Genomic DNA, 23,350 nt, shown 5'->3' on the forward strand with positions numbered 1-23,350 from the left:
TTCAATGCTTAGATTGGAGAGGCAGAACAGTCAAAAGATCGTTAGAAAAATCAGTGAAATGTCTTTCATAGGATCCTTGCTATCTCTGGCTACACAGTGAGATGTTATATGGTCACTGGAAATAGGAGCTAACAGACAGGGAAACCATTACTACACAAGGCTGTATGTGTCTGCAAGTAAATCGCAGCATAGTTCTCATCAGCCACAGGACAATATTACTGCTGTGAATGTTCATACAACTGTGCCATACAGTTTATACACTGCCTTTGTATGCATTAGCACATGGCTATGAAATCGTATAAGAAAGTCAAAGCAAACATTTCTGCAACTGTAGCCTTGTAAATCTGAGCTCAGGCACAGCAAAATCATACATTGCTGCTGAGAGGACTTTACTATTAACCCTCTCACAATGTTTGAGAAAATTAATATGCAATCTGGGGAAACTAAGACACAACCAGAATCAGAACTCCTACCAGACCAGTAATTAAACCCTGAATCAAACAAAGAGAAAAACGCTTAACAAAACCAACCTGGAAAGTGTAAGAGAATCTTAAAGCTGACAAGGAAGAACTGCTGTCTAATATCAATGACTTGTGGTCTAATACTGTTAAATGCATGTCTGCTCTCTGTCTCTCTGTCTCTCTGTCTCTCTGTCTCTCTGTCTCTCTCTCTCTCTCTCTCAACAATCTCATAAGCCATTACAATTTTGGAGTGCTATCAAGAAATTTAATTTTGCTTATGAAAGTTATTAAAGACTGTGTTTAAATATACTGATCTCTTAGGCGCATGCGCGGCAGCTCCGAAGATGGTCGCATAGACCCGGAGCTCCGTCCCGCTCTGGCAGACCGGGACTAATAACGGCGCCCAGAGAGCCAACATTCGCTCCACGACACATCCGCAGAGTAGCGGATTCATCAGAGATCTCTCCAATGTCGGGGCTGTCAGGAGAAACCTCGAACCCACTTTCGAGGCGATCCGTTCTCCTCAGGCAGAGGTGAAAATGGCGGCCGCGCCTCACCGCTCGGACGCGGCCTAATCGGCCGGGGCACAGCTGGCAGTCTCTCCCTCTCCTGCCCTGCAACGACAGACAGGTACCGATCGTTCTGAAATGGCTTCCCCAGCCTCCACAGTGTCCCTTCTGGAGCAATCATTCCCAGACATGGATTTCCCGCCCTTAGGAGCTAACCTCCCTCAGCCCCAACTTCTAACACAGCCTGGGGATTTGGGCCTACTGCAGCCGATCAACGTGTCTGAGCTCTTTGCTAAATTTGCAGACCTCCTGGATAGGGGCTTACAGAATACGGCTACCAAAATCACAAATGACATTAAGGCAGACCTCCAGAACATTGGATCTCGCATTGAAACTATTGAATCCAACCTGGATGCGACGATTTCCAGAACAAATCAAAACTCTGCTTGCTTACAAGTTTTACAAGAGCAGCTGGATACTGCCAATGCCAAAATAGATGACCTTGAGAATAGAAATAGGAGGTGCAACTTTAGAGTCAGGGGACTCCCTGAATCCTACAAGGATGTACCTGAGACAATACAGGCCTTCATTAAAGAACTGCTTCCTGACACCCCACAACACAATCTAGAGCTTGATAGGGCTCACAGGGCCCTCAGGCCCCCCAGAGATGATGGCCTGCCCCGAGATATTGTAGTGAAGCCTCACCACTTCATAGTGAAAGAAGCAGTCATGAAGAAATCCAGATCCCTGTCCAAGATCGTCTTTCAAGGACACCAATTACAAGTCTTTGCTGATATCTCTCCCTCCACCATTCAAAAGAGACGCACCTTTAAGCCGCTACTTCAAATTTTAATGAATAAGGACATTAAATATTGGTGGCTCTTTCCATTTCAACTGAAGATGCTATTCAATGGCAAACCCTACACCTTCAGTTCGCTTCCAGAAGGGGAACAGCTTTTCCTACGACTCGGCCTCATCTCTCATGATCCAATCGCTATGCAACAGGAGCCCTCTCTTCACTCGGCTAAAAGGCAACTTCCCTCCAGTCCCTCCAGTCCACTGAACACGATGTGGAAACCTGCAAGACACAAGAAATCGAAGGACAACGTCCCTCCCTGACTCACTATGAACTGTCTGCTGAATACGTTTTGGGACTTTGGGGGGTACTAGTCCCCTCTAGGGGGCCTTGAACGGGGAAACGCCTAGAATCTATCTGACCATATAGGTGGGAGCGGCCCTCAAGGTCTCCCTCTGTGATGGGGGGAGCTGGTTACCCCTTTTCTGCTAACTTTATGTTGCCACACTCCAGTTTTTTTCCTCTCCTGTTTTGTTTTTCTTGATTCTCTCCTGGACTTTGGGGAGATTTAGACAATTTCTCACGTTAACGTTGGTCCTGGGGCCTTTTTGACAGTTACATATTGTTTAGAATTTCTTAGATGGTCCTTTCTGCTAGGGTGGTGCTCATGCACCCCATCCTGCCTAGTGAACTCGGTTTTGACCCTTCACTGGTCAGGATTACTCTCTGTCTTTATCCCCTTTGGGATTGAGATTAGGGAGGATTTTGTATTTCTTTTGCAGGTGGTATTTTATTCCGCCCGCATCGGGGGTCATGTTTGTCCCCCTTCTTCTCTTCTCTGTACCTCTCTATCCCCTTCTCTTGCTCATCCTCTATTCTTTCTTTCCCCTAGAAGTCATCCGGAGAATGAGTGCACGGTCTTCATACATGCACGCTGAAGTCACATACCGGTCTGATGTTGTCCTAACCTATGAGTCTACTAAGGGTAAGTGCCTCTGTTTGTCGGGGTATTCTCACTCCTCTGCTCGATGGCGGTAACTGACCCAGACAAAACACCCCTTAAGCTAATCTCTCATAATGCCCAAGGCCTAAACTCCCCAGCTAAACGTCGGAAAATATTTCAACATTTTCACTCCCAAAAAGTTGATGTAGCACTTCTGCAAGAAACCCATTTCCCTAAATGCTTCCATCCTTCCTTTATCCACTCCAAATTCCCTTATTTCTCACTGGCTAATGCAGAAGATAAAACAAAGGGGGTGGGTATTTTTATTTCCAACAGATGTACATTCTCTCTCAAGTCAGAACTTAAAGATCCAGAAGGTAGATTTCTCCTAGTGATTGGAGAGCTGGATGGACATCTTTACTCATTCATTTCATATTATGCCCCCAACAGAGGACAATATGCCTTCTTTAAGAACCTACTGGACACCGTGTCACCTTTATTGGAGGGGACTGTAGTTTTTGGGGGTGACTCGAATACGGCCTTTGATGCGGGTATGGACAAGGCACGCCCCCCAGGTAAACGCCTTGTTCGACCCACTAAACAAAGTCTGCGCATTGCCAAACTAATCTCTCAACATGGGCTGATTGATATCTGGAGGGAAATGAATCCATCCCTAAGGGATTTTACCCATTTCTCCAGTCCCCACCAATCTTTCTCGAGAATAGATCACATATGGGTTACTTCCCATACCATTCCGTTAACAAACAGAGCTTTCATTAAAGACGTAGTCTGGTCGGACCACTCTATGGTGGTGGTAACCTTCCGGCACCCTGGAGTGGTTCGACCCGGTAGGAGATGGCGCCTTAATGAATCTATTCTGAGCGACCCAGGCAGAAAGGCCTAAACTCCCCAGCTAAACGTCAGAAAATATTTCAACATTTTCACTCCCAAAAAGTTGATGTAGCACTTCTGTAAGAAACCCATTTCCCTAAACGCTTCCATCCTTCCTTTTATCCACTCCAAATTCCCTTATTTCTCACTGGCTAATGCAGAAGATAAAACAAGCAGAGCTTTCATTAAAGACGTAGTCTGGTTGGACCACTCTATGGTGGTGGTAACCTTCCGGCGCCCTGGAGTGGTTCAACCCGGTAGGAGATGGCGCCTTAATGAATCTATTCTGAGTGACCCAGGCAGAAAGGCGGAGATTGATCTCAAACTTAAAACTTATTTTCAAGTCAACGACACCCCAGAGGTTGGACCCTCGTGCCTTTGGGCTGCTCATAAGGCGGTTCTCAGAGGACACCTTATCCAAATTGCTTCTCAAATCAACAAAGAACAAAAATCTGATATTGTCAGATTGGAGCAGGAATTCGCGGCCTTATCTAAAAGGCACAAGGCTCGCCCCTCTGAGGTTCCCATCTCAGACCTGGATGCAGCTCGTGCTTCATTAAACTTGGCACTCACTACTAGAGCTGAAAAATGGATCCGCTGGAATCAGTCCCGATTTTACTGCCAGGGAGATCGGATAGGCACATTTTTAGCACGTAGACTTTCCCCAAAAATCAAACACACTGCTCTCCCTAAAATTAAAATAAATGGTAGTACCCTCTCCCAAAACCCGCAACGCATAATGGAACAATTTCATTCTTTCTTCCAATCCCTCTATAGTAATAAAGACTGCCCGATGCAAGCGCAGGTCGATCAGTTCCTCGACACGGTACAAAACCCAATTTTGAAATCTTCCCATCGCCAGATTTTAGATGCCTCTATCTCACAGGAAGAAGTCTGTGCAGTGATCAAAAAATTAAAGCCCCACTCTGCTCCTGGCCCGGACGGTTTCTCTATACCCTACTACAAGTCCTTCTCCACCACTCTAGCCCCATACCTTGCTCGTTTTTTCAATGAGCTTCGGAGAGGGGGTCCCTTAGAAGCTTCTTCTAATATGGCATATGTAACGGTTATCCCTAAACCAGACAAGGACCCTAGTGCAGTTTCCAACTATAGACCAATTTCCCTCATCAACAATGATCTAAAGATTCTGACTAAAATCCTTGCAGACCGCCTGGCCTCCTTCATTAGTCTGTATATCCATAAAGATCAGGTTGGCTTTATACCAGGCCGACAAGGTTCTGACCAGACGTGTAGAGCCATTGACCTGATTTCTATCCTAAACTCCAACTGGGACAAAGGAGCTCCCAGACAAGGCTGTTTGCTTTCATTGGACCTGCAAAAGGCTTTTGACTCTATTAACTGGTCGTTCATCTTTTCAACTTTACAGCGTTGGGGTTTTGGAGAACATTTTCTCAATGTTCTGAGGGCTCTCTACTCAACTCCTTCGGCCCAGGTGCGTCTGCAGGGATTTTACTCTGAATCTTTCCCCATCTTAAGGGGGACGAGACAAGGATGTCCTTTATCCCCTCTTATCTTCGCCATAGCGATTGAATCCTTAGCAATTTCTATTAAGAACGATCCTAATATCAAGGGCATATCTTGTGGCTCCCAAACCCACAAGTGCGCATTATTTGCGGATGACATCTTACTTTTTGTATCCTCTCCCCTCACATCGCTCCCCAACATTTGCCGCCTCCTAGATGACTTTGGCTTGGTATCTGGCCTCAAGGTCAACTTCAACAAATCTCAAGCACTTAACATTAACCTTGCAGACTCACTCATCTCTAGGCTTCGAGATAGCTTTAGACTCTCCTGGACCGACTTTTTTATTACATACCTGGGGATAAAACTGACACCAAGGGTGGATCTCCTCTACCAAGCTAATTACCCGCCGCTATACAAAAAATTAGAGAGAGATCTCTTAAAGTGGTCGGGGGCTTCCCATGAAATTGCTAGGTAGGATCAATGCAATCAAAATTACTTTACTCCCGCGTATACTTTACTACTTTAGAACCCTTCCGATACCAATAAACAAAAGCCACCTTGGGCTCTTCCAAGCCAAGATCATCAAATTTATTTGGGGGAAGGGTGGACGTAGATTGGCTAAGTCGGTCCTATATAGATCTAGGACAGAGGGGGGACTGGGCCTGCCAAACTTGCTCTGGTATTTCCAAGCAGCACAACTTTCACAGCTCTCCAGAATCTACTCCCGATGGGAACATCCTGACTGGATACACATTGAAAGACTGGCAGTCCCACTTCATACCCTTGATTTCCTCCTATGGAGCCCCAAAAGATCCAGACCCCCGATCATGTCGCCGACGCTGTCCCACTCATTTACTTTATGGGACTCCCTCAGGGGCAACACACACCTAATCTCTCCCTTAGAACCCTTGAAACACTTATTTCACAACCCAGACTTCTACCCGGGCCTAGACATCAAAGCATTCCAGTGGTGGCTAGACAAGGGGCTCTACATAATTGGACACTTTCTCAGACCTTTAGGCCCCCTAACGAAGGCCTATTGTGTGAGTAAACTGGATATGCCCAGATCTGAATTCTTCAGATTTACACAGATTTCCGCGTTTCTCCACAAAAAATGCAGACCTTTCCCAGATGGACCACAAATTACCCCTTATGAACAATGGTGTGGACAGGGCATCGAGCAGAGGGGTGGGATCTCACTGGTTTACAGGGCACTCTCGGGCAAACAGTCCAAAACCTCTTACATGTTGGCTTGGGAAGATGATTTAGCCCAATCTTGGAACCTGGAGACTTGGCAAAGGAATTTTTCCTACTCATACAAGGGCATCATGAATACCGGTCTCATAGAAGCGAGCATTAAAGTACTTACCAGGTGGTACTTAGTACCCACAAAACTTGCCCACATCTTCCCGTCAGCATCTCCTCTGTTTCAGGGGCTGTAACCTTAGGGATGACATGCTTCATGTTTGGTGGTCCTGTCCCAGGATCCGACATTTCTGGCGTAAAATTTTCTCCTGGATAAGCATAATCACCTCACGGCCTATCTTACCATCCCCCCTCATTGCACTTCTCCACTTCCCAGTCACGGGAGCGCCCAAGATTACACAACGCCTTATCCACTTTATTTTACTGGGTGCCAAACTTACCCTGGCAAAAGCCTGGAAGACGCCTTCTGTATCACCCAGATTAGCTAAGAAAAAAATTTCTTGGATCATGAATCAAGAAAAAATGGCCGGTGTAATATTGGATCGTTCTGAGAAATTCTATCATACTTGGGAACCTTGGGCATCTTTTGTTGGAATCATCCTCCCACACTGAAATATCTGTACTCCTGGCTGTCGCTCACTTCTCCGGACGACCTTCTCCACCTCCCTTTACCTTCTTTTACACTCTTCTACGCTAATTTTCTCTTTCCTCTTCTTTGCTATCCCTGTTCTTTTTTCCTTTGTCTATCCCCCTTTCCCCCTTTACCCCTCTTCCCCTCCCTGTAGGGGATGCTCCCTTTGGCTGCTAATATCCTTTGTGATTAGTTAATATTTCACTTATTGGATTTCTTAATCTATACGCTGAAAGGAAATCTTCATTTGTTCTACTGTGTTCTTTTGCTCTTCCTCCCAGATAATGTGTATATATCACTTGTGCCTCATTCAGTTGCATAATTCCTAGTTCTCACTTGCTATACTTCGAATGCATAAACAGCGTAGATGGCTGACCTGTCCCTTTTGCTGGGGGGTGGGGGCTCTGGGGAGTTGCCCAGTCGCAGTGTGATCCCATTCGGGGCGGCTGGGCGATCTTCCCTGGGCCCGTCTCGGCCCCGGGTGGAGGGTGTTAAGGGGGGGTCTCCGGGTCCCCACGAATCGGGGGGGCCTCGTTGGCCCCTTTTTTCCTGATTATATTAATGCTGCCACGCGCTCTCATTCTCAGTCCGGTCAAGGTTTATTCTCTTACCTTCTATATTGCAACCATGGTCTGGGGGAGCTATGTTTCTTATTTGTTTTCTCATTATATGCTTTCCCAATGTGATGCATTAGTCTTTTAGGGGGCATCTCGCCCTGCTGCAACTTATTATTGACATGTTTTGTAAACAGTTGTTCTGTATAACAATAAAAATCTTTTGAAATAAAAATATACTGATCTCTTAAAGCATTAAAATTACTCTAGGGTCATTGGAAGAATTAAAGGGATTTGAGGAGCTCAATCTTGAAAGAGACAATTTAGTGGTGCATACAAAGACAAAGGCAGAATTGAGAATAACACCGCTTCAAGAATCCAGATCTTATTGCTCTACAACTACTATAAACTCCACAAGATTATCCTAATCCCTACAATCAAGATCAGTCAACAACTCATAAAAGCCTGAGCAGAAGCTGAAGCTAAAATTCAGGCAGCTTTGGCCCAATAAAAAGCAGAGATGGAAGCTCAAGCTGCATGCCAGAAAGCAGAGATGGAAGCTCAAGCTGCATGCCAGAAAGCAGAGATGGAAGCTCAAGCTGCGTGCCAGAAAGCAGAGATGGAAGCTCAAGCTGCACACCAGAAAGCAGAGATGGAAGCTCAAGCTGTACGCCAGAAAGCAGAGATGGAAGCTCAAGCTGCATGCCAGAAAGCAGAGATGGAAGCTCAAGCTGCATGCCAGAAAGCAGAGATGGAAGCTCAAACCACACACCAGAAAGCAGAAATGGAAGTTTTGGAAAAACAATGTGAGAACGCCACAGCCATGGCAAGGTTAAGGGTCTTAGAACAAGCTTCTAGTTACTAGTGAAAGCGAAAGAGACAACAGTTGCAGACACTCATTTGTATCTTATGCCTCAGATTCTTCACATACTTCTCCAGAATGTCAACTCCCAATCACAGCAGCCAAGACACTCAATTGAGGGCTCTGCACCTGCTGTACCTCAAGATGATTTGCCTTTATATCTTCCAGAACATTTGACTGCAGCATCTCAGCAAGCAACAGACACTGGGATTCATATAATAGACTGTCCACCTTATTCTGGCACAAACCAAGTACCTCCTAGCAAGTGCACTACTCCACAGCTGCAAACCAACATATCAATGAACTTTAAGCAAGTTCCAGCATTGAATGCCTTAGCACCAACATATGTTCCAAAGTCACTCAAAATCACTGCACCAGCCATTGCAACTAACTCTGTTCCACCTGTAGTCATGCATCTAAAGTCTGAGAACACAGACATGTCACAGTTTGCTAAATGGGCGGCACAGTGGTGTAGTGGGTAGCACTTTCACCTAGCAGTAAGAAGGGTCACTGGTTCAAATCCCAACCACGACACTACCTGCCTGGAGTTTGCATGTTCTCCCTGTGCCTGCGTGGGTTTCCTCCGGGTACTCCGGTTTCCTCCCACACTCCAAAGACATGCTGGTAGGTTAATTGGATCCTGTCTAAATTGTCCCTAGTATGTATAAATGTGAGTTAGGGACCTTAGATTGTAAGCTCCTTGAGGGTAGGGACTGATGTGAATGTACAATGTATATGTAAAGCCCTGCGTAAATTGATGGCGCTATATAAGTAACTAAATTAAATAAATACATGCTCCTCATAGAGAGCTCACTAAGACAGGCCTCATCAAGTTTGATGCCAAGTCTAAAAATAACAGAGGCTGGAAATCCACTTTTAAGGCCACAATGAGTGACCTAGACATCAATGCCACAGAGGAATTCGATCTGCTCATCAGATGGCTAGGTCCCCAGTCTACTGAACACATCAAGATGCTCAAAGCAGTTTATATTGATAACTAGTGATGGACGAACTTCCGACGGGATGTTTCGCGAACGCGGCCGATAGTTCGCGAACCGGAACGTTCACGGCGGGCCCCATTGACTTCAATGGGAGGCGAACTTCGCAAACCTATAGGTCAAATTTGCAGCCACAAAATAATTATTAACTGTGCAAACATAGTCCCACCACATGGCCAATGTAACACATGTATGAGGTGAATCTGGGATCGACAACTACAAGCATTCTTTTTTTATATGGGAAATTGTTGTGACAATTCAGGACTGTGGAGCGCATGAAGGCAATGGAGGAGAGGGAAGGTCAGGGACCAGGGTAGGCAAAGAAGAGGGTGCAGGAGATGATCGCCAGCAGCGTGACATACAGCAATGACACCTGCACCGTGATAGTCATCTGACAGCAGCACCGTGATACAGAGCACTGACATCAGCAGCGTGACATACAGCACTAACGCCAGCACCGTGATATACAGCACTGACAGCAGCACCGTGATAGAGAGCACTGACATCAGCAGCGTGACATAAAGCACTAACACCAGCACCGTGATATAAAGCACTGACAGCAGCACCGTGATAGAGAGCACTGACATCAGCACCGTGACATAAAGCACTCACACCAGCACCGTGATATACAGCACTAACAGCAGCACCGTGACAGAGAGCACTGACATCAGCACCGTGATATACAGCACTGACACCTGCACCGTAAGCAGCCCCAGGAGGAAGTCAGCACAGCACAGGGATGGTGGGAGCCCCTCATAATAAGCATAGCACAGGGATGGTGGGAGCACCTCAAAATATGCACAGCAGAGGTACAGCCCCAGGAGGAAGTCGGCACAGCACAGGGATGGTGGGAGCCCCTCATAATAAGCAGCCCCAGTAGAAATATGACACCGCTCAACCTCTTCAAAGAGGAGGGAACGGGCATATAGTACGGTGTGCTTTTTTGGGACAAGGAAGTGAGCCAAATTAAGAAAGAAGGTCTCTGTGCTTGATTAAAAAAATAGTTTATAGATATATACATGGTCTACTGGTCACATGTGTTGAATTCCTCCGAAATCCATGCCTCATTCATTTTTAGAAATGTGAGGTGGTTAATACTGTCGTGAGCTAGGCGAGTACGCTTATCGGTCACGATCCCCCCTGCTGCGCTGAACGTCCTTTCGGACAGGACACTGGATGAGGGGCAAGCCAACAGTTCGATTGCAAATTGGGCAAGCTCTGGCCAGAGGTCAAGCCTGCCCACCCAGTAGTCCAGGGGTTCATCACTCCTCAGAGCGTCCACATCGGCCGTTAACCCGATGTAGTCAGACACCTGACGGTCTAGGCGTTCCCTGATGCTGGATCCGGATGACACCTGTCGATGGGTCGGCTGAAAGAATGACCTCATATCCGAAGTCACCAACACATCTTCAAACCGGACTCTTCTTGCAGGCACTGTTGGATTGGTACCCGCAACTCCTTCTCTGGGAGTGGGAATTGCTCCTCTGCCAGCGCACGCAAAAGCAGAATGCAGCATTTCTCGAAGCAAGGCCTGGAAGTGCTGCATTCTGACAGCCCTCTGCGACGGCGGTAACATTTTCGCCATTTTGTGTTTGTACTGGGGGTCTAAGTACATTGCCACCCAGTACTGGTCCTTGACCCTTATGCTTTTTATACGGGGGTCCCTATTAAATAGGGATGAGCTTCGAGTTCGAGTCGAACTCATGTTCTACTCGAACATTACCTGTTCGCCTGTTCAGCGAACAGTAAACAATTTGGGCTGTTCGCAGCAAATTCGAAAAGCCGGAACACCCTATACAACTCTATGGGAGAAATCTAAAGTGCTCATTTTAAAGGGTAATATGCAGATTATTGTCCTAAAAAGTGTTTGGGGACCCGGGTCCTGCCCCAGGGGACATGGATCAATGCAAAAACAAGTTTTAAAAACGGCCGTTTTTTCAGGAGCAGTGATTTTAATAATGATTAAAGTGAAACAATAAAAGTGTAATATTCCTTTAAATTTCGTAGCTGGGGGGTATCTATAGTATGCCTGTGAAGGGGCGCATGTTTCTGGTGCTTAGAACTGTCCCTGCACAAAGTGTCATTTGTGCAGGAAAAAAAGTCCTTTAAAATCACTTGCGGCTAAATTGTCGGGTCTCCGTAATACAGAGAACACTCAATGAGTGTTCTCTGTATTAGCCGACAATTCATTCATTCATTGATTAAAAAAAAAAAAAAGCGTGGGGGTTCCCCTAAATTCAATTACCAGGCCCTTCAGGTCTGACATGGATATTAAGGGGAACCCCGTGTCAAATTTTTAAAAAAAATTGACGTGGGGGTCCCCCCAAATATCCATACCAGACCCTTCAGGTCTGATATGGATATTAAGGGGAACCCCGCATCAAATTAAAAAAAAAAATTGACGTGGGGGTCCCCCTAAAAATCCATATCAGACCCCTTATTCGAGCACGCAACCTGGCAGGCCGCAGGAAAAGAGGGGGGACGAGAGACCGGCCCCCCCTCCCTCCTGAACCGTACCAGGCCACATACCCTCAACATTGGGAGGATGCTTTGGGGGTCTGTGACCCCTCAAAGCACCTTGTCCCCATGTTGATAAGGACAAGGGCCTCATCCTCACAACCCTGGCCGTTGGTTGTGAGGGTCTGCGGGCGGGGGGCTTATCAGAATCTGGAAGCCCCCTTTAACAAGGGGACCCCCAGATCCCGCCCCCCCCTGTTTGAAATGGTAAGGGGGTACAAAAGTACCCCTACCATTTCACAAAGAAAGTGTCAAAATGGTTAAATAAGACAAACACACTTTTGAAAAATTCTTTTATTAAAAATGAAAAAAAAAAAAAAAAAAAAGATTCCAGCGGTGCTAATCCACTCTTGCTATCCAGCGACGGATCTCCGGGGTCCAGCGATGGATGATCATATCCAGCGACGGGGTATCTCTGAGTCCAGCGCTGTCCATACATCCTTCTTCTGTCTCCTCTCCGCAGACACTGCAGAGAGCACAGCGCTGACGTTTCTTATAGTGGGAGGGTGGGGCCACCCGTCACCTGACCCCGCCCCTCTGACGCTGGAGAGGGAAGCCAGGGGTTCCCCAGTGACGTGTGGGTGACCCCGCCCCCTCTGATGTAACGGAAACCTGCGTTACATCAGAGGGGGCGGGGTCACCCACACGTCACTGGGGAACCCCTGGCTTCCCTCTGCAGCGTCAGAGGGGTGGGGTCAGGTGACGGGTGGCCCCGCCCTCCCAATATAAGAAACGTCAGCGCTGTGCTCTCTGCAGTGTCTCCGGAGAGGAGACAGAAGAAGGATGTATGGACAGCGCTGGACTGAGAGATTCCCCCGTCGCTGGATATGATCATCCATCGCTGGACCCCGGAGACCCGTCGCTGGATAGCAAGAGTGGATTAGCACCGCTGGAATCTTTTTTTTTTTTTTTTTTTTTTTTTTTTTTTTTTAATAAAGGAATTTTTCAAAAGTGTGTTTGTCTTATTTAACCATTTTGACACTTTCTTTGTGAAATGGTAGGGGTACTTTTGTACCCCCTTACCATTTCAAACGGGGGGGGGCGGGATCTGGGGGTCCCCTTGTTAAAGGGGGCTTCCAGATTCTGATAAGCCCCCCGCCCGCAGACCCTCACAACCAACGGCCAGGGTTGTGAGGATGAGGCCCTTGTCCTTATCAACATGGGGACAAGGTGCTTTGAGGGGTCACAGACCCCCAAAGCATCCTCCCAATGTTGAGGGTATGTGGCCTGGTACGGTTCAGGAGGGAGGGGGGCCGCTCTCTCGTCCCCCCCTCTTTTCCTGCGGCCTGCCAGGTTGCGTGCTCGGATAAAGGGTCTGATATGGATTTTTAGGGGGACCCCCACGTCAATTTTTTTTACAAATTTGATGCGGGGTTCCCCTTAATATCAATATCAGACCTGAAGGGTCTGGTATGGATATTTGGGGGGACCCCCACGTCAATTATTTTTTTTAATTTGACACGGGGTTCCCCTTAATATCCATGTCAGACCTGAAGGGCCTGGTAATTGAATTTAGGGGAACCCCCACGCTTTTTTTTAATCAATGAATGAATGAATTGTCGGCTAATACAGAGAACACTCATTGAGTGTTCTCTGTATTACGGAGACCCGACAATTTAGCCGCAAGTGATTTTAAAAGACTTTTTTTCCTGCACAAATGACACTTTGTGCAGCGACAGTTCTAAGCACCAGAAACATGCGCCCCTTCACAGGCATACTATAGATACCCCCCAGCTACGAAATTTAAAGGAATATTACACTTTTATTGTTTCACTTTAATCATTATTAAAATCACTGCTCCTGAAAAAACGGCCGTTTTTAAAACTTTTTTTTTGCATTGATCCATGTCCCCTGGGGCAGGACCCGGGTCCCCAAACACTTTTTAGGACAGTAACTTGCATATTACCCTTTAAAATGAGCACTTTAGATTGTGAACGTTCGAGTCCCATAGACTTTAATAGGGTTCTAAAGTTCACACGAAGTTTAGGTCTGTTCGCAGGTTCCGGTGCGAACCGAACAGGGGGGTGTTCGGCTCATCCCTACTATTAAAACACTGGAGCATGAAGGCCCCCATTTGCACTAAAGTGGAAGCGGTGTGGTGGCCTGGCTCCTGCTCATCATCCAGGATAATGTCGTCCTCTTCATTCTCCTCTCCCCATCCACGCACAACAGGGATCCCAGAAAGGTTTAAAGCATGCTCTTCTTGCTCCTCCTCATCCGCCCCGGCACCATCCTCCTCTGACTCCTCTTCAGACTCCTGTTGTTTACTTGTCTCAGATAGAGTAGCCCCCCCTTGGAATTAATCCAGCATTGCGACTTCCTCATCTTCCCGCTCCTGCTCCTCCACAGCTTGATCAATGACACGACGCAATGCACGCTCCATAAAGAAGGCATAAGGTACCATGTCACTGATGGTGCCATGGCTGCGACTGACCAGTTTGGTGATCTCCTCAAATGGCCGCAGAAGTCTGCATGCGACGCGCATGAGCAGCCACTGGCGCGGTGAAAAAAAACCCAGCTCCCCAGAACCGGTTCTGCCGCAGAGTTCATACAGGTAGACGTTAACTGCACGTTTCTGCTGGAGCAGCCTATCAAGCATATAGAAGGTTGAGTTCCCTCGCGTCGGGCAATCGCAAATAAGACGTCTGACCGGCAGATTGTGTCGCCGCTGAATGTCAGCAAGGCGAGCCATGGCCGTGTAAGATCTTCTGAAATGGGCCGAGATTTTCCTTGCCTGCCGCAAGATGTCCTGGACCCCAGGGTATTTGACAACGAATTGCTGCACGACCAAGTTTAAGACGTGTGCCATGCATGGCACGTGCGCGATTTTTACACGGGTGCCACGGGTTACCTGCTTGACGGCCGTCAGAAGGTTCACCCAGTGGGCAGTAAAAGTGATATACCTTCCCTGCCCATGTTTGCTAGACCACGTGTCTGTGGTCAGATGTATCTTGGCACCGACACTGTGTGCCAGAGATACATTCACTTGCCGCTGAACATGGCCATATAGCTCTGGGATGCCCTTCTGTGAGAAATACTTCCTTCCTGGGACCTTCCATTGTGGTGTTCCAATGGCCACAAATTTGCGAAAGGCCTCCGAGTCCACCAGTTTATATGGCAGTAGTTGGCGGGCTATGAGTTCTGACAAGCCAGCCGTCAACCGTTAGGCAAGAGGGTTATCCGGCGTCATCATTTTTTTACGCTGGAACATTAGGCCCACGGAAGCCTGCCTTTTTGCAGAAAAACGTGAGCTTGGCGTGATGGAAGGTGGAGTGGAGGACAATTGTGAGGAGAGAGGAGAAGAAGTAGAAGACGAGGCTGGACGGTGAGAGCCTGCAGTGTGGCTTTGTGTGTTCCGTTGCTCCCACTCGGCTCGGTGATGGCTGCCCATGTGCCTTCTTAAGGCGGTCGTCCCTAGGTGAGTGTTGGGCTTACCGCGACTAATGCGTTGACTGCAAAGATTGCAGATGGCAACGCTATTGTCAGCAGCGGACACGTTAAAAAAAGCCCACACTGCGGAGCCATGTGCCGGTGTCCTGGGAGCGCGAGATGTGACCGTACATGGTCGATGACTCGCTCCTGATACATTTGCAGTCTGCTTTGTCCCTCCTGTGCAATGTAAGTTATTCCTGCTTCTCCTCCCTATCTGCTGGTCCATATCTCCCTCTGAACTCCCCTCCTCTTCCTCTCTTGTGGGCACCCACGTGACATCACTAGACACGTCATCATCAACGTTGTAAAGGTAGGTCCTTGCTCTGTTAGGTGCTCGATTTCCCTCTTCCTATCTTTCCTAGGCCGTGGTCTGGATGTACTTGGGAGTCCCTTTCACCGGTGGGATAACCAAAACTCATACACGAGATGTATGCGAATAATGATTACAATTTAATGTTTTGAATACAACAGGTTATATGCTGAAACAGTTGGGGTGGCGCCCTGTGGAGTAGCCAATCAGGGACCCGCTCGTAGGTATACACCAAACTTTTCCTAGTAACAGGTTTATTGACAGAACAAGCAAAATAAGCAGAAATTGTCTTCACGGCAAAGCACGTCATTAACCTTCACACGAGATAAGAATAAGACTACGATATTTAACAATATTCAACAATATTGTACTAATAGTCTGTGGTCCAGACGTTCTAGGTCATAGACGATATAAGATAGTTGCATATCTTGGCTTTCTCTGTACAAACTCTCGCGGCCAAGGGCATTCAAAGAAAACAGCATGTTTTCCAAATAGCAAGCATCTATGTCAAAAGTAGTTAGAATTCTAGCTTGGTCATACAAAGTTTTAAAATGGATGACAGTATAACAAAATGGAGACTTGTTAATCCTTATAATCCCTCCTGTGATCATAACTTTGGCACGAAGTTATCGATCATCCTCTATACCAGACATTCTTGGAAAAAGCCATAAGTGTTTTCTCTTCGTCATTGGGCTTGGTTGCTATTGTTGGATGGGAAACCTTGGAGGCTGCTATGCAGCAGCATTTGGCGATCACATAGAACATTACTATCAACAACACTATCATCACTAATACGAGAAATATTTTCTTGAAAAATCCCAGCATGCCCCCCCAAATACCTCCAAACCACCCTCCTGTACCCGAGAAAAGGTTCCAATCATCTCCCAAGTTTTTTGCTTTCTGTAGGAGGGTCTGTCTTTGGGCTGAATGGCTTTTGATAATATCGTAATAATCGGGTACCGACAGACTTTCCACAGGAACGGTGAAGTTGTGTATGAAGGTGCAACACATCTCCGAATTGGCCATGAGGTTACAAATCCCAGTGATGGCGGCCAAAAGTTGTTCCTGCCTCATTTTTATCAGTTCCTGCACAGTTCGGATCTTCCGAGTTTCTTCGTTTAGCAGAGAAACATCTCTGGAAGTAGAGTTCACTACCCCAGAGATTATTTCAGCAAAAAGATCTATTTTATCTAGGGCATTCCACATTCCCGGGCTTCCAATGGAGGCGGCTAATTTTTCCCACCATGATGTTACTTGTCTCTTAGCCCTCCCGAACTCTAAATGCCCATGGGCAGGGGTCATTTTGATGTACTGATTGTCAGAGGCTATACCCATATATGGTACCATCCTGGCAATGGTGCACCAACCACCTGTAGAGGAATCTAGAGGGTAAGGTATGGTGGTGTGACATATTAGACCGCAACACACCATCCATCCATGAGGCAGATGAGGTGCTGGTATTATATCAGGGGGTTGGGATATGCCTGACCGGAGTCCAACTAGGCATAACCAATCTCCTAAACTCGCGGTGCTACTGTATTCTAGTAAAGTATCATTCATGTGGTAGGACTCTAACCAGTCTTTTAGGTCAGTATCGTCAAATGTTTCTGATGATAGTACACAGTCCATTATGTTATATAAAGACATGTTCCCTATCCTTTCGTCACTATCTCCAATGGTGGAAGTATTCAACCCCTGGATGTCAAACGTCCCATCCCGCAGAAACTTCCCTAAGTCTCTAAGGGTAAGATTTACTAGTGTGTTTCTACAGAATTGGCCATTGGGGATTTCCCCGTTTTCTTTCCAAGCTCCATTTAGGAAACAGAAGGATGGGGGTTGTGTGAAACCAGAGAAAATAAGGGGGGAGGGTCTGGTCGTTATATTGGCCATATGGTCTTGTGTCGTCTCGTTAAACAGGTCCTCTACTGGGAGGGGGATTCCCACTACTGGGATTTGATTCCTACCCGTTCCCATGTGGGAGCACACCCAACAGGGTGCCCCTTTTCCCATTACTTGACCAAACGCGTATTGCCATAAAAAATGATGTGGTATTGTTGGGGCTAAAGAAAACGTTTTACTGTCCTGGGGGGGTAGTTCGTTCCGTGCTACCATTACTCCTAAACCTTTGTTGTTATTATTATTATTATTATTGGGCCTCGGAACTAATGCTCTTCTGTCTAGTGATCGGTTCTCAGTACCTTTTGGGCTTCTTGTAAACCCACATGACCCTGTCATGATACATGTCATCATGACTATAGAAAAAAACACAAAAGTCAATACTATCGACCAGAGCAAAATGGTGTGTAGTACATACTGATCTTCTAAGCCCCTGTCTCTTTCTTTTTGCAAAGACTTCAGTCCGAGCTGGTGGGAGGAGGAGGAAAGTCCAGGGAGATTCTGACAAACTGTTCCTGGAGGGTCTGTAGGTTCGTCTCTGGGGTCCCTTTGGTGGTGGCGTCCTCCTGTTGGTCTTGGGCAAGTGTCCTCTGGGGGTGTTCTGGAGTCGGTGGAGGTTCGGGGCATTTTTTTAGTCTGCTGGCATGGATCCACTGAGGGGTGTAGTCTGTGAGGACAGCAGTCCTGGAGACCTTCTCCACGTTCCATGGACCGGAGTAGATGGGCCCCACGTGCTTCCGTTGGGCAAGCTGCTTGATCAACACTTTATCCCCCGGGATGAATGGGTGAGTAGGTTCTGTTGGAAGAGGAGAAAAGGTGACAGCAACTTGTTCATTATGTTCTTCTATTGTACTTACCAGATGTTTCACGTACTCTTCCTGCAAAGAATATATGTTAATTTCAGTCTGTGCATCTAATGCTTTTAGTTGGGTTTGTGCTGGGACACCCATTAAGATTTCGAATGGTGACAAACGTGTCCTAGAGTGGGGGGTGGTTCTGATTTGGAACAATATTCCTGGAAGGAAATCTATCCAGCTTTTTAACGTTCCTCCTGTGGCCTTTTTTAGTTTGTCCTTTATATTCCTGTTCATTCTTTCTACCACTCCTGCGCTTTGGGGATGATAGGGAATGTGAAGTTTCCACTGTATTCCCAGGCACCTTGCCAGTTCTCGTGTCATATCTGAAGTAAAAGCCGGGCCCTGGTCTGACCAAATGGTGGCTGGTATGCCAAACCTACATACCCAATGATTAAGGAGAGCCCTTGCCGCTATTTTAGCTGTTTCCCCAGTGCAGGGGACCGCCTCCACCCATCCTGACCATTTGTCAACGATAACGCACAGGCATGTGATGCTTCCCTTTTGTTTGGGCATGTGGGTGAAGTCTATTTGTAGGTCCTGTAGTGGGCCTAGGGGTGGAGGCAACTGGCCGTGTATACCATGTCGCTTACCCTGCGTGTTGTTTTGAGCGCATGTGAGGCATGACTTTGTTAGGGTGTTTGCATGGTTCTTTAGATTAACTGTGCAGAAAGTTTTTTCATACAGCTGTTGCAAGGGTTGGGACCCTATATGTCCGGGACCATGCAGGTAGGAAAGGATGATGGCCGAGCTGGCTTCAGGGATCCCAATGACCCCTCCATTTGTCCAAAGGCCTCTTTGGTCTTTGGACAATCCTTGCTGGACCCAGAAAAGGACATCAGCGTCTGTGGCCATGGATTGGATTTGGGCTGCAACTGAGGGGAAATCTGGCGCTGAAAAATCTTGTTGGAAAAATATCGTGGTAGGGGCGGGTGGATGTGTGGAGGAATTTGCCGCCGCTCGAGCGCATCTATCCGCAAGGGCGTTGCCTCGGGCAATGTAGCTACCAGTGGTGGTGTGAGCCTTGACTTTAATAATCGCCAAATGTTTGGGCAGTAGTATAGCCTGGAGAAGGGCCAGGATATGCTCCTTGTTGGCTATAATTTTGTTGTCAGCCGTTCTAAACCCCCTGTTAGCCCAGATCACCCCGAAATCGTGAACCACGCCGAAGGCGTATCGACTGTCAGTGTAAATATTGACATCCCTATTTGTGAACAGGATACATGCTCTGGTGAGGGCTACCAGTTCCGCGACCTGTGCCGAGGAAGGCGGAAGTGGCTTAGCCTCCAGAACCAGATCTGGGAGTTGTACTACCGCGTATCCTGTCAGAAAAGTGGAATCCGAAGGGCGCGAGCAACTGCCGTCCACAAAAACTTCCTCTGCACCGGCCAGAGGTACGTCTGTTAAGTCCTTTCGTGGGGAGGTGACTTGGTCCAACACTTTTGTGCAGTCATGCATTTTGGATGGTTCACCATAATTCATGAGTTTGAGCAGAGAATGTAATAGCCTGAGGATGGGGGAGGTGTCAGAGGTGTGTTTGATGGTCAGATTGGAGGTGTTTAGAAGAATGATTTCATACCCGCTGGCTCTTTGGGTGGTCATATGTTGTGTATTGAGGTTTTGGATAAGGTGGGTGACTGAGTGGGTAGTGTATACAGTTAGGGGGTGTCCCAGAACTAACTTGTTGGCTTCTTGAATGGCCATGGCACATGCGGCCATGTTCTGGAGGCAAGCAGGCATGCCCTGGACCTGGAGTGGGAGTTTCTTTGAAAGGAAAGCCACCGGTCGGTAAGAATTACCGTGCTCTTGGGCAAGAACTGCTGCAAAGGCAGATCCATTAACTACACAATATAGATAAAAAGTTTTCCTGTAGTCCACTAGTCCTAAGGCCGGGGCGGAGGCAAGGGAGGAGAGGAGGGTGTTAAATGAGTGTAACATTTCCTCCGTCCATTCCACCACTTTTGGCGTAGTGGAGAGCGTGGCCCTCCTCAGAATGGAGTCATGAAATGAGCAGTCAGGGATCCATTGCCGGCAATAGACGATTGCTCCCAGGAAAGACAAGAGGGCGGCCTTGTCCCTGGGTGGCTGCAGAGCGTTAAGGGCTGCGGCACGGTGGGGGGAAACACTTCTCTCTCCCTTGTTGAGGATACACCCCAAGTACTCTACAGTTAGGGGTCACCCACTGTATCTTTTTCCGTGAGGCCAAGTGACCTGCCTTGGCTAGGTGATCCAGCAAGTTCTTTGAGTCTTCTTCACAAGCTTCTGGGGTGGGGCTGCAGAGAAGGAGGTCATCCACATATTGGATGAGTACCGACCCGGCGCTCGATTGCCAGGATTTGACTGTCTCATTCAATACCATAGAGAAGGCTGCCGGGCTGTCCACATAGCCCTGCGGTAGGCGGGTCCAGGTCAGTTGCCCCCTCCCCGCCCCCCCCCCCCAAGAAAAAGCAAACATGGGCTGGGCCAGTGGATCCACAGGGATGCTAAAAAAAGCGTTAGCTAAGTCAATTACTGTGTAGGCCACAGAGTTTGCCGGTATGCAAGAAAAAATAAAGGCAATGTCTGAGACCAGAGGGGGGAGGGGAACCACCATTTTGTTGACTGCCCTGAGGTCCTGTACCAAGCGCCATTCCCCGCTTGCCTTTCTCACTGGGTATATGGGGGTGTTCCATGAGCTGATGACGGGTGTCAGGATGCCCATGGCTACATACCTATCGATGAGGGGTGTAATCCCCTGAATTTTGTCAGAATGTAGTGCATATTGTTTTTGAAAGACAGGTACTGAGTCTGGGCGCATTTGGGGGGTGTAAGGGGTACATGGGATGAAACCTACACTCGCGTTATTCTCTGCCCAAATAGCATTGGTTTCCAGGGAGGCAGGTAAGAGTACAAAATACCCTTTTTTGGATTGTCTCTTTGGGCCCTGTAAGTCGCAGAGTGCGGAGCTGGCAGTTACTGCTCCCTGTGGATCAAATTTGATCACCACTCCCAGTTTGGACATTAAGTCCCTTCCCATCAGGGAGACTGGGCATTGGGGCAGGATGGCAAACCGTTGTTGGCAAAGTAGCACCCCCTCCGGGGTGGTTACTGATAAGGGTGGGGTGATAGGGTGGGTAACAGGAGTCCCATTAATACCTATGGAGCTTCCCTCAGAACATTGTGGCGTGTCAAAGGTCACATCATTGATGGAGCTAGAGGTGGCACCAGTGTCAATGAGAAAACAAATGCGTTTTCCATCTACACCCAGGATCACCTGGGGTAGGCTCCTCCAGGACACACTGTAACATACCAGGCTGAGGGAAGGGACATACTCCAGGCAGCCCTATGTCCTGCTTGAGGGTTGGGTGGCAGGCCATTGCATGGGAATAGGGGCTGGTGGGGGTGGTGGAACACGAAGGGCGGCATTGTTAGGTGGAGGGGGTCCTTGGGGTCCTTGATAGGGCTGGTGATATCTGGGGCCTGACACTGGTCCTTGGTAAGTGGGGGTACGTTGATGTTGTGGAGTTGAAGGAAAGGCGTTAGGGTAACGCCTTCGTCCATTTCCCTTCCCCCAAGGTCCCGTCTGGCCCCTACGGTAGGGACAATTGGACTTCCAATGTCCCATTTGACCACAGTTGAAACAACCCTGGTCTGGTGGTTGGCGGGCATATTCTGGTCTTCGAGTGGGGGCATATGGTTGGAGTGCCATTAAAGGGGTTGGGGGTTCAAATGTGTTATAAAATAACCCCCCTTTTTGTTCAAAAACCCCGGAAGTTTCCCTGGAGCGGGTGTCTGACATGAAATCCTCTGGGGGTTGGGTAGCCCATTTGGGGTTAATTAATTTTAGCAACTGTACTACTTTTGGCTCCCCTCCGGCCATTACAGTAGTGGTAAAAAGGGACCCATCCGCCCCATCTACCGCTTTCCAGAGGTTGTATACTCGGGTGCAAAAATCATAGAATTTTTCCTTCGGGGCTTGTTTTGTTTGGACCAGATCTTGCAGAGCTGTGACCCCTTTGTAAAGGGTGCTCCAATGTTGTCCTAGGGTTTTCCAGAAATCTGGCCAGCCCCCTTTTCCCTGGACATGGGCATTAAACAGGTCTTTTACCTTTGGGGGGTCGGGGCAGTCGGGGTCTAAAATATGTATTATACTCTCAAGATCAATCGGGTCCAGATTTGACCCGGCGCACTGGCGCAACAGGAAAGTGGCAGCTTCCCTAGGATGTTTTCTGGGGGATGGACAGAGTTCTTTGAGTTTTGTCAGTGTGCCTAGGGGCAGGGGTAGGTGAATTTCTGTGTTACCTATGGTCATAAGGGGGGCCTTAATATCGGGGGTGTCCTCATCATCCTCGTCAGTAACTACGGGGGTGGCCATAGGTGAGATAATGGGTCCTGGCGCTGGTATGGGTACGGGTAGTGGTTTCTCAGTAGCCAACTTGATTTTGACCTTACTCCTGGTGACCACCCCCATCTTAGAGAGTTTTTCCATGGCCCGATTGTCTTCGGGACTCAGGACTACAGCCTCTCCCTCAGTGGGATCACTGCTTTGGGAGGTTCCCGGGCTCTGGTCCGGGTCTCCCTCTGTTTCTCGTTTTGTTTGTTCTAGGGTGGCTCGGGCTTCCCTCAAAATTCTATGTCCCCGTTCTATTTTAGCTCTGGCTGCCTCTACTTCAAGGGCAAACCGTTCCTTCTCTTCCCTAAAGTCTTTTTGCTCAGGGGTCTCCCTCGCCCTCTCGTCAGCTTCCACTTGGTCCTGGTACTCCTGACCCTCCCTGTCTCTTTTGGCTTGGGATTCCCTGTCCCAGAGTTGTCTTTGGTGCGGGGTGGAGGCGTTGTACAGTGCAGCGGATATGGCAGCCATGTCTACCCCAAGGCTGGGGTAGATGGCCAAGGCCTGGGCAACCTCGCCCTCGTCAGTTTTGACAAGGACATAAGGAGGGGGTATTTCTGGGGCATTCAGGGGTGTAGTTATAGGGGCCGAGGGTATTGGTTTTCCTTCTGTGAGGGCATGATTTTTGGCATGCTT

The 23,350-nt window shown here is 47.9% G+C and overlaps 1 protein-coding gene across 1 annotated transcript in view; it reads right to left on the reverse strand.

Moving 5' to 3' along the window:
• LOC143986903 (uncharacterized) overlaps positions 1-23,350 on the reverse strand; it is a 1,023,878-nt gene that overhangs the window by 290,362 nt on the left and 710,166 nt on the right. The gene's annotated exons all lie outside the window — the stretch shown is intronic.

The sequence above is a fragment of the Lithobates pipiens genome, unplaced genomic scaffold (genome assembly GCF_037356315.1).
Source record: "Lithobates pipiens isolate NorthernLeopardFrog02 unplaced genomic scaffold, aLitPip1_a1.2 Scaffold_18, whole genome shotgun sequence".
NCBI classification, from domain to species: Eukaryota; Metazoa; Chordata; class Amphibia; order Anura; family Ranidae; genus Lithobates; species Lithobates pipiens.